The sequence below is a fragment of the Argiope bruennichi genome, chromosome 8 (assembly GCF_947563725.1).
Source record: "Argiope bruennichi chromosome 8, qqArgBrue1.1, whole genome shotgun sequence".
In the NCBI taxonomy this organism is placed as follows: Eukaryota; Metazoa; Arthropoda; class Arachnida; order Araneae; family Araneidae; genus Argiope; species Argiope bruennichi.
Genome location: NC_079158.1, coordinates 101,088,776 through 101,101,309, shown reverse-complemented (window position 1 = coordinate 101,101,309; position 12,534 = coordinate 101,088,776). Strand labels below are relative to the sequence as shown.

The 12,534-nt window shown below is 26.2% G+C and overlaps 1 protein-coding gene and 1 long non-coding RNA gene across 3 annotated transcripts in view; one reads left to right on the top strand and one right to left on the bottom strand.

Annotated features, from left to right (window-relative positions):
* LOC129980850 (homeotic protein antennapedia-like) overlaps nucleotides 1-4,651 on the bottom strand; it is a 788,317-nt gene extending 783,666 nt beyond the window's left edge. Inside the window, exon 1 of one of the 2 annotated variants that reach the window (XR_008785259.1) lies at nucleotides 4,564-4,637. The gene's annotated coding sequence lies outside the window, so the exon portion shown is untranslated. Of the gene's footprint in view, nucleotides 1-4,563 lie in introns of both variants that reach the window. The other variant, XM_056091282.1, reaches the window with a different exon arrangement.
* Nucleotides 1-12,534, top strand: part of LOC129980851 (uncharacterized) — a 44,641-nt gene that overhangs the window by 17,522 nt on the left and 14,585 nt on the right. The window lies entirely within an intron of this gene.

Here is a 12,534-nt window from a genome sequence, read left to right as displayed (position 1 = left end):
CAACCAAGCATTGCTTTTAAAGTAATGCGCATTCTAAGAAATGTTAAATCATAAAAAAATATCAATAATTTAAGTAATCGAATAAAAAAAAATTGAAGTTACTGTATATTTTTTGCTACCAGTACCTAAAAATTTCGTTCTATTATCATAAAAGCTGCCATGAATCTCATCCATGGCATGAAGTGCCACTTTTGTTTAATACATGGCCTTCACTTAATATACTTTTTTCATTTACAATCAATGAATAATATTTTTTAAAATCTACGACCAATTTTTTTTTTTAAAATACGTATTGTCACTAAGCAACAAATAATAATAATTTAAGTGATAGTATAAAAATAAGTTAATACTATACATTTCTACCGCTGTTTTAAAAAATATATATCGTTTCGTTATCATAAGAGCTACAACAAATCTCATCACCAGCATGAAGTGCCACTTTTGTTTAAAGCATGGCTTTCACTTAACATATCTTGCTTTCATTTATAATCAGTGAATACCATTTTTAAAAATTAACAACCGATTTTTTTTTAAATAATACGTACGTCACTAAGCAACAAATAATAATTTAAATGATCGAGTAAAAAAGCTGTTGATACTATACATTTCTACCGGTGTATAAAAAAAAATCGTTCCCTTATCATTATAATTGCACCGAATCTCATCACCTGGATGAAGTGCCACTTTTGTTTAATACATGGCCTTCACTTAATATACCTTCTTTTCATTTACAATCAATAAATAATATTTTTAAAAATTTACAACCGATTTTTTAAAAAAATACGTATTGTCACTAAGCAACAATTAATAATAATTTAAGTGATCATGTAAAAAAATTGTTGATACTATACATTTCTACCGGTGTCTTAAAAAAATATATCGTTCCGTTATCATAAGAGCTGCAACAAATCTCATCACCAGCATGAAGTGCCACTTTTGTTTAAAGCATGGCTTTCACTTAACATATCTTGTTTTCATTTATAATCAGTGAATACTATTTTTAAAAATTAACAACCGATTTTTTTAAATAATACGTACGTCACTAAGCAACAAATAATAATAATAATTTAAGTGATGGAGTAAAAACGCTGTTGATACTATACATTTTTACCGGTGTATAAAAAAACCGTTCCCTTATCATTATAATTGCACCGAATCTCATCACCTGGATGAAGTGGCTCTTTATTTAATGCACGGCTTTCGGTTGTTATACTTTCTTTTCTATTCTCGTCAGTATTTTGTTTAACGAGTCAGATAAATTTCCAGCCTCATTATTTAGCTGCTCCATCAACCGGGAAAAAGGCTGCTTTCATCGGCGCGATAACACGCACCAGAGAGTTAGTATGTGGCTTCACAATAACGGATAAAAATTCTAAATTGAAGGTAGTTTAATTTTTAGTGTCTATTAGGATCAAATAGTGAACTGCAATTTTACGAATACGTATAATTACTGTTACGAATAAATGCAAAATTTAAATTCCTTTTTTCAATGCCTTTCAAAAATGGATAAATATAACAACTGAGCTAGCAGGAATCCAACACACAGCTTCAAAATAGTAAGTAAATACTAATTGTACAATTTAAAATCCATTTTCTGATATTTTTTTTATAAAATTTTCGTAATCATGTCAATTTTTTTTTTTAAGAATTTGTCATAGAATATTTGAACTAAACATTTAATACAAAATATATTGATTATGAATTTTAGATTACTTTTATTTCTCTACTTTATTTTAAATTAGTAATTAAATACTAATTGTACAATTTAAAATGCATTTTTTTTTATTTCATAAAATTTTCGTAAACATGTCACTTTTTTTTAAGAATCATATGAATTAAACATTTAACAGAAAAAAAACTGATTTTGAGTTTTGGGATAATTTTATTTCTCACTATTTTTTAATGTATCAAGTAAAAATCAATGAACTTTCAAATAAAAACTATAAGAAAAATGTAGAATAATATACCGATTATAGCATAATGATTGACTGGCGTATTTAAGTTAAACAAAAAAATTAATAATATAATTTTAAATATAAATATATTCATATATTTACTGCTGCTAGAATCAATTTGGCTTTCTAGATATAGCATCACATCAAAAATTGCATTAAAGGGGCTTTCTTAAAAAAAAAACGAAAGAAAACCTAATTAAAAGTTTCTTAACAAAACTTTCACAAAGAAACTTATATTATCAACAAATTAACAAATGAATTGTTGACTCGGTTACTTCTTTTTGAATACAGTTCAGGTATTACAGATGTTAAAAAGGGAACTTCTATGTCCTCTATTTTCTTTTGAATAATTTTCTATAAATGCCTTTTTATCTAAATCTTAAGTCTTGATAGTTTTTTTTAAATATAAATTCATCTAAATATCTAAAATCTACATATAATTTACAAATATTTCAGAATTTGATATTGGCTATCTTAATTTCATATTAATAAGATAAAATCTGACTATCTTAATTTCGCAATCTACGTAGCTTAGGAAATTTATCATCTTTTGTAAAACATTATATCCATGCTATTTCTTAAAAGATGTTCTTCCAGATTGCTAAATGGAGACTAGTTACAAAACAAAAGTAAAGTACCCTGTTACAAAAGTAAAAGCTAATTAACAACTGATTTCATAATATTAATCCGCAAGCCCATTTCAGACTCGATAATCTACAAATATTATGTAATAGAGAGAATTCAGGGAAAAGGTCGACCATTACGAAAATAAGTGTAATTCAACAGGCGAAAGTTATTTTTGAAAAAGAAACAATTAATTTTGATAACGCCAAGGTGTTTTTCGGTTACACCTTGCGCAGGACTTTAGTGCATTAGTCACGTGACCACACATGTGACCCTAACTCCCAAAAGAACTTATATATATATATATTCAATCTTCCATTTAGACACTTATCCCACATTATCGCCATTTTTTTTTTTCTTTTTACTTTTTAAAACTATTTATTCGATAATGCTTTTTTCTATTTGCGGCGGCTGATTCAATTGCCAAAAAAAGCGTCCGTTACTGATGTGCTACATTACTAAAACTTGATAATGATAAAAAAGAACATGCTTTTAATTTCCAAGTAACTAGAACAAACGAATCTTGACCGCAATAAAACAAGTTCTCATAGATAATGCGGTATGTGATATCAAAGAGAAGTCATTAAGAAAACCAGCGTTTGTATATGTATCTTTATCTTGTTGCGTAAGGAATCCATTTAGAAAACGATATCGTACTGTTTCAGTGAGATAACTGTCAGTAAATTCCAGTAGCTGTTTTAGAAAGAAGAAAAAAAGAATGTTAATGCATTCTGGATAAGGAGATGACTGTTATCATTTGAAATACTGAACCTATCACACAGCAATTAAAACCATACAGAAATACGATTCTAAAAGGTTTGATGCAGCTATAAATTAGTGGTACCTAGAAAAACAAATGTCATAGGTTCCTGCAGTCATTTATATAAATAGCTTGTAAATTATCACATAAGTTGAATGCATCGCAATGGCATTTGTACGCAAAATCGGAAAAATACAATGCATATACATTTGCAATATTATTTAAAAATATATATATCTAAGCAAATAAACGGGGTCAATTTAAAAATTTAGCGTTGTTTTAGTATAATTACCTGATTGTTACTCTCATTCTTTATCTAAATTATCAATACATTTTAAATTTCCCATTCAATCAAGAACGCTAATGTACACAATTAGCAAAAATAAAACAGGTATAAAATATTATTTCCTTTTTAGTATATTAATAGAAAATAATATTTCTGTTGTAATGTTTGAAATAAATTTCCAGTCCGGTAAGTAATTACAATTTAATTAAAATCTTGATAAAATAATTTTAAAAAAGAAGATGAGATATATATTTTAATTATAAAATTTCGGTATTAAAAAATGAGATAAATAATAAGCATTTTAATTAAGTAATTCGACTTATTATTTCTATCAATATATAGTTTTCTAAAATTTCAAATAGAAAATTACCGAGGAAATAATGAATTTAAATAATAAATTAGTAAAAATTTCCTCGAAATAAATGTTTAAAGAAAACTAATTTTTTTAACTGGTGGAAACAAAACCTCTCAACCCTAACGCCGTATTTGAATAAATCTCCTGAAAGCTTGTTCATTATTGTGTGTAAACAAACCGACCCCCTTCAAGACCTTTTAAACCAACATAAAATAAATTAAATATAAAATTTAAGTATTGAAAAAGTGGGATAAATAATAAGCATTTTAATCAAGTAATTCGACTCAATATTTCTATCAATATATAGTTTTCTAAAATTTCAAATAGAAAATTACTGAGGAAATAAAGAATTTAAATAACAAATTGCTAAATGTTTCCAAAGGCAAATATTAAAAAAAGGCTTATTTTTTTAACTGATGAAAACAAAACCTTTCAACCCTAACGTCACATTTCAATAAATCTCCTGGAAACTTGTTCATTACTGTATGCAAACAAACCAACCCCCTTCAAGACGTAATGAAATTCAATCCTTTTAAACCTACATATTCTAAGGTAAAAACCAAAATTCGAATAAACAGCTTACCGCTAACCTCGTCATCGGGGCCACCAGAACCACAAGCAGAACAAAATCCATCCACTCCCCGATATTCAAACAAGCTCAGAACCACGCGAAAGACGATGTGTGCGTTCAACAGTTAGCCTTTAGAAAAACCTCACAGTGCGTAAAGCCTTCATGTTTAGAAATATCTGTCACTATAAACAAGGCGATTTGATAAGTAAATGACCTTTGCCTAGCCAATCCGCTGTGCTCTCCGCTCAAGAATTCTTTACGAGCACTCTTTCCCTTTTTGCAGAATTTTATGACCCTTCTTTAGAGAGAGAGGAAGACGCGCAGTTTGACCATCCCCCCCCCCTCTCTCCGGAGACAATTGCTTCGAAAAGACCCTCTTCATCAAAGCAGGTGATCTCTTGTTCATTTAATGAAAGCTTCAGGGGGTCCTCAAGCTTTGTAGCTCAAGTAAATGGATTCCGGTGGACGATTATTATGGCATGCATAACAATTGAAAAGCCTCTTGTCCTGATGTTTGACACCATTACGAAAATGGGATAGAAGCGTAATGTGGCGGTGTATATTTCGCCAGCATCATAGTAGCCCTCTTTTTATGAATTGTATGGTAGGGATTTCCTTTTAGTACGTTATGAGAGACTACCAGAGTTTGCCTTGATAAAAAGCCTTCATATATTTTTTTTTCAAGGAAGATAAATTTTTTTTAAACTATTTAAACAAAGCGCAGATATAATGGAACATTATCATTCTGTCGGCATTTATTATTTTTTACTTAATCATCCAAACTCGATCATTTTATAGGTACTATAATTCACTATAAAAATTGTTTGGATATACTTCAGAAATTTAATCAAATAAAAACATTTAAACGAATAATTGACAAAGCAAAATCGTTGACCTAATTAATAGATTGAATGAATTCTGAAAGGGAAATATAGGATGATGCATACATATATACATACACATACATCTCTGTGAGTGAAATTGAATAGGAAATACATAATATGTATACATTGAAAATAAATTGGAAAAGAAAAAATAACCATTAATAAGCATATTAATTCAAATCGCATATACCATGTGAGCTTTATTTCTTTAATTTTTTAAAAAAACATTTAAGTTTTACCAAATTAAATTTCAGTAATCACTTCTGATACTGATAAGGCTAAGTAGATTAATAATTTTTTGTAATTTCTATATATAGAAATATAAAGTACAAATGCGTTTTTAAAGTTTTATTTCTGTAAACAGCAAACCTAATTATAGTATAGTAAGTTAGTATCTGTACATGATTCAGCAATTCAATTTATGACCTGTAAAACAATATCTATTTATAATGGTAAAAATTTAAAAATTCTATAATCATATCTGCGGATCACGGTTAATTAAAGCTATTAAATAATAACCAAAATAAATGTATATTCTTCGATATATAGTATTTTTTTAAAAAATGCGAGCCATTTAAACAGAGACCCACATTTAACTTTCATTTGAGCCCTATTAACAATTGGAAAATAAATTCACATTGCTCAAACATTTAATACGAGTTTGGAATATTGAGAATAAACTTAAATAAGGTGAAAGGAGATATTATAAAAGAAGCAGTCATTTACATTATTTTCTTATATTATTTAAAGCATTTGTCTGGAAATTAAATAACAGGCTATGTAAATTCTAGAATATTGATTAAAAAATTTTTAATTGTTCTGGATAATTTATAAATCTTAGATCGACATGTGAAAGCGAAGTTTGCGTATTTTTGAGTTTAAAAACAAAAACAATATCTACAGTAATTTTAATTCCATTAAAACTTTTTAAACAATCTGGATATTGATATTTCATAATAATAATTTTTTTATGCAAAAAAATTGGGAATATATATATATATATATATATTTATATATATAAAGAAATTTAAATATATATATATTTTTACAGACACATATACATAATTATTTCTATGCATACCAGAGATTTCAGAAAAGGTACAATTTTTCAGTTTTTTTCCGTTATAACTAGATATTGTTATTCAGCTCAAAAAATTGAATAGCTGAATGATTCAATTACATGCTATATACACATGGACTTTTTCAACTGAAAACATGATTATGCTGCATAAAAAAAGTAAGATTTTAAAAGCACATTCCTACGTTATGTTTCTATTCATAGAAATTGCAAATATTTATAATACTTAGTCTTATGAATATCAGAAGTGATAAGATATTTTAATTCATGCAACATTTAAAATTACATTATAATGAAAGAAAATTAGAAAGAAAACATATTTGCAAATAAGATTATCCTGAATGTTTAATTAATTCCTTAATGTTCACGGTTTATAAGATAAATATCCTTGGAACATTTTATCGAATTCCGCTTTCTCTCTTCTCTTCATTCATTTCTGACTTCTAGATTGGATTATACTTTCTCTCTTTACTTTCTTTCTCATAATTTATCAATACATTTTATTTTTGCTTTTATTAAAACAGTGAAACGAAATTGTAAGCTTCGTAGATATAATTAAGTTTTTAAGCTTGGTATGTTCTGGTTGGATTTTTTTTTTTTTTTTTTAAATAAAGGTATTGTCGATAACATGACAGTACAAAAAAGTGTCTTCCTGTATGAACTTTTATGAGTTTAAAGTGCAAATTCTGTTTTTTTTAATTAATTTATTTTACGTTTTAAAATTTTTATACTTAATAGCATTGAACCAGAAAAAAAAATACTCTTTTTTTTCTTTAAAAATAAATTTTATAAACAAATGCAGAAATATAAATTTATATTAGAAAAATTGCTGACATGTTTTCATGTTTTATTTTGTGATTTTTAGAACAGTATTAGCTCGTAACGTTACTTCACAATAAAACCACACTGCATTCTAGACAAAAATAAAATTTATTTTAATTATTCTGAATCTATTGTATGATTTCTTTTAAAAGCAATTGATTCTTTATGCACTTCATAAAGGGAAAAAAAAGTACAGTTTCTGCTCTGTCACTGAATTATTTTTAATGAAAAATAAAATAATAATAATACAATGAAATAATGCAAATGAGCAAAAAAGGAATAAACTCGAAATCATGGCTCTCTATTCATCTTCTTCATAATTAAGAAAATTTCATTTTTAGCTACTTTGATAAAGTAGCTCATAAATTGAAATCCATGACCGAGCAACGAATCCCAGAGCAAATTTATAAACAGTATTTGTTGCTTTACACACATGTTTATGAAAAATGTAAATTTATAGGTATAATTTGTTAGAGTGGCTAGAAACGTTTTTTCATAAGTGACCCCTTTTCCTCATTTCGTGCATTGTTTAACTGTAGAACTTATGAAAACAATGCATTTAATATATTACTTAAGATCATTTTTACAAGTATATAAATAATAAGCTGTCTATAGTGTAGTAGTAACAGAAAATATTGGTGCTATTTTTAGGCTCATTTTTATAAACTTTATCAGCTCATTATTATTACTTTATCAGCTCATTTTTATAAACTTTATCAGCTCATTTTTATAAACTTTATCAGCTCATTATTATTACTTTATCATCTCATTATTATTACTTTATAAGCTCATTATTATTACTTTATAAGCTCATTGTTATAAATTTTATAAGGTCATTTTCATATACATTATAAGCTTATTATTTCATCATCACTATCTTATTGATTATTAAATTCTACTATGGAAAAACTATTTTTTATCATTAAATTTTTCAACGATAATCATTTGAGTCACGGAATTTTAAATTTCTTAATAAGAATAATTAAATAATTTTTACTGACAGAGAATGATTTTAGTTCTTTTTAATGAGCTGGGAAGAAAGGAAAAGAGCACTATAATGTTTAGAAAATAATGGGCTTCTTTTTATTTTTCTTCTTATTGAATTTTATGATTTGATATTTGATTATACATTTATTAATTAGATTTAGCTCTTTTCTTTTACAGTAGTAATTTCAATTCAGATTATCATCAACATTGACTTTGAATCTTGTTCTTTACTTAAAAAAAGAAAGAAAATTATAAAACAAAAAAAAAAAGTTAGATAAAAACAATGGATATTTTTCTTTTTTCTGGTGATCATTATTTTGTCTTTACAATATATGCATTTCTTTAATATTGTAAATGAACTTTGGACGAAATAATGACAAAATCAATCCTAAAAGAATTGGGAAAAGGGTGGGGGAAAAAAAGTCAGGATTTCGATTAATCATAAACTTATTCGCACATCATAAAATTAAAATTACGGGACTAGACTACGGTTTAAATAAATAGTTTTAATCGAAAGGACATAAGAGAGATATTTTCATCTTTGCGTTTTAGACATATTTTCTAAAACGCAAAAGCAAAAAAATCTTAATAATCTCTAGCACAGAAATAAGCCTCATACACATATTTTTTTTTCTTATATTAATAGCACTAATGAAAAATTCGAAACGAAGATATTATTTAAATCGAGTCTTAGTTGGGCGTATTCTATAAATGAAATATGATTTATCTTCAAGATAATTCGAAAAACTATTTTATAGTTTTTTTTCCCTTATAAGAAAAATTCAGCAATAAAGCAAATTAAAATAATTGTGTTTACTTTGGAAATTCAACTTCACATACTTAATAATAGATAAATGATATTTATAGTGATTTTTGTATACAACACTAGTTTTGAGATTACAATAGATAGGAAAAATGACTTTTCTATTAGACTGGGACATTTCATATTTATTATTTCAGCAGGATAGCATTAAAAATTTTGAAATTATCTTCTTTGAATCTTTTACTGTTTAAACAAAGTAATTCCAAAAACTGTATTGATTTAAATCACGAAATTAGAAGTCATTAAATAAATATTTACATTTTATTTCTTTTCTTTTATAATAAATAAAAGCGTTAATTCTGAAGTGGCAAAAGAACTAATTTATCTGAATAAAGATATTGTAATATAAAATCTATATAGGAACATGGGGAGATTAATATACTTAGCAGATATTATTAAATCATTTTTAAGTCTACCTTGTAAATTTTTAATAGAATTCGTAAATAAGTATATTCACTTTATCTAAATAAATACGTAGAGAATCATTCTGTGATGATTTCTATTAATTGTTATAATTTTACATTGATAATTTATTTATTTGGATATTACTAAATCATTTAAGAAAATTTTTATTTTCTTGAACAAAAGGATTTACCTTTACTAAAAAAACTGTAGCTGGCTGAATAATGAATTATTCTACATTGACTTAAATTTTCATTCTACATTGATGTTATTTATCACTCTATGTTGATTATATTTCTTATTCTACGTTGATATTTATTATCATTTACCGTGATAATAACACATAGCTCATTTTACTAAATTAATTAATGGGTGATTTTTAATCTTTTTAAAGATTTCGATTATAAATATATTCATCTTTATAAATAAATTATGCCTAAAAGAATAATAATTCATTCTACATTGGAAACAACAAGATTCAGCAGTAACTTAGTTTATTGTTAATAATTAATTTAATCAAAACTAATTTATTATTACTTAATAAAGTCGAGCAAAAAAAAAAGAATTGCATGAGTGAAAAAACAATTTTAATTATTATTCTACATTGATGTAATTTGTCATTCTACATTGATATTGATTATCATTTTAGTTTATTTTGCTAAATTATTTGTTAGGTGACTATGTTTTTTTTTTTTTTCTTTCAAAGTTCCAGATTAATATTTTCATTTTTACCAAATAAATATTTTCTGAATGAATAATAATTCATTATACATTGGAAACAACTGAACTCAGCGGTAATTCAATTTGATTTTAATAACTAATCTAATTAAAATTAATATAAATTATTATTACATAAGAAAGTCGATCAAACAAATAGAAAAACAATTGCCTGAGTGAAGGAGCGATTCCAAAAACCATTCATACAGCTACTTAAAATTAAGCGAATGGGCCCATGGCTGCCGGCCCTTCCTCTCCATTGGCTCACCCCCCGTCGAGGAGTATCATTATTCATGACGGCGGCCTCAGTTCTTTTCTTCGGCAAGCGACCAATAGAAATGCATTTCTGTTTCGCTCACTGAATTCGGAATGAGGTCGGTTGCTCCTTCGTTAATGCTACGCTCGTGTGCGGGAAAACAAGTTGGTTACTCCTCGAATTGATTTCGACAGTGTCTGCGAGACTCCATTTCGAAACAATTAATTGCTCTGTTAGAATATCGAAATCAATTATTGAAAAATTTTAACTTGGCACGTTCGTAAGCAATTAAATATTAAAATTTTTTTTTATACACGTGTCAGCTCAGAAGTTTTAAAATTCGCCATTCATTCTTTGTATATTTTTTTTAATTATGGGTTTGAAATTTCAAAACGAAATTTTTTAAAACAATTCTTTTGATTCTTATATAAAATATATAACAATTATATTCTTATATAAAATATAAAAACAATTCTTATATAAAATTTATATTATTATTATTATTAAACAACCAGGGGGTGATTCAATATCATAAAGTTTTAAGTTAAATTACATTCTTTCAATGTAAAGAAGAAAGTTGGGGAACGGAGAGGGTATCATAACACAGAACGTGTACAGAAAAAAGTTCAACAAGAATATATTTTGGGGGCGATTGACAAAATCTTCATTATTCGTTCTATGAGTCTTTTATTTTGGACAGTACTTTGGCTTCAGGTCAGTGACTCCTACTTCATAGAATGCACTACTTTTGAGAGCTCGTGTTTGCAGTTGCGTATGAAATTTTGAAAAATCTAATCAATACATGTTCTTAGATTGTTCGGTATCTACAAGAACTATTATCAATAGTAAAATATATCATTTGAAATCTGTCTTCCATTAAGGATCATGATATGTTTATAATATACTTTATCAATAGATTTATGTAATAGTTTTCATTGCATTTTACTAATATAACATATTGCAGATCATAGTAATTTATTATATGTCTGATCGCCAAATCTTGGATTTTTTTAATATAGTATTGTTTTCTGCTTATAAAAATTCAACATATATCGTCAGACATTTGTTTTATTGAACGGATTATTATCAATTTAAATAAATGTATTTTCAATCGCAGTATGCTACAGGAAAATTTTGCAGATTCTTCAAAAATAATTTGAATTAATTCCATTTGAAATTACAGACTAATACAAAATTGCAGCCTTCATATATCTAATTGAAAGGTGCAAATTATATTATTTTCTGCAGTTTCTTAGATGTGATTTAATTTAGCATTATTGTTGTATGAGAATGATAATAATGTCTAATCCACATACTAGGAAAAAACAGTATTCTTAAAACTTTTTTAAACATTTCAAATTTAATAAAATCCAATAATCAATCCTTAAATATAACCATTAAATATTATCGCATCATTAATATAAACCAATAATAAATCCAATCGCATCATTAAATATAAATAATTTTATATTTTATGTATAATCGGGTTTAAAATCCGATTATACGTACTCTCATTGCATACAAAATATATGTCACAGTGGAAAATGTAATACGTCTTGTCATATTTTTCAGGTGCTTTTGAAAACAAATCCCTTTTTATTCATTTTAAATGTTATTTTCTAAAGAGTTTGTGATGAATAATCAGTCAATATTCAAAGCACACTCAAGTAAATAAAAATTATTTTGAAGTTTTTTTTAAAAAAATATTTTTTAATGTTATGCTGAAAAAATGGAAAGAATGCGGCTATTTTGTGGTATCTGTCCTCTAGAATATTCCAAAAAGTTTGTTTTTTGCATTCTCCACTTTTGAAGGTAAAAACATGGACACTAAAGATAATTTAACTATTTTTCTCAAAATATCCACTTCTATTTATTATTTGATTTCAATTAAGGGAAAAATTATACTGATTATTTATTTTTATATGAAATAATTCAAAAATAAAAAAAAAAAAAATACTCTCAAGAATGTAGTCAGAAATTCTAACGGTTGAAATATCTGAAACCTTCGTTAAAA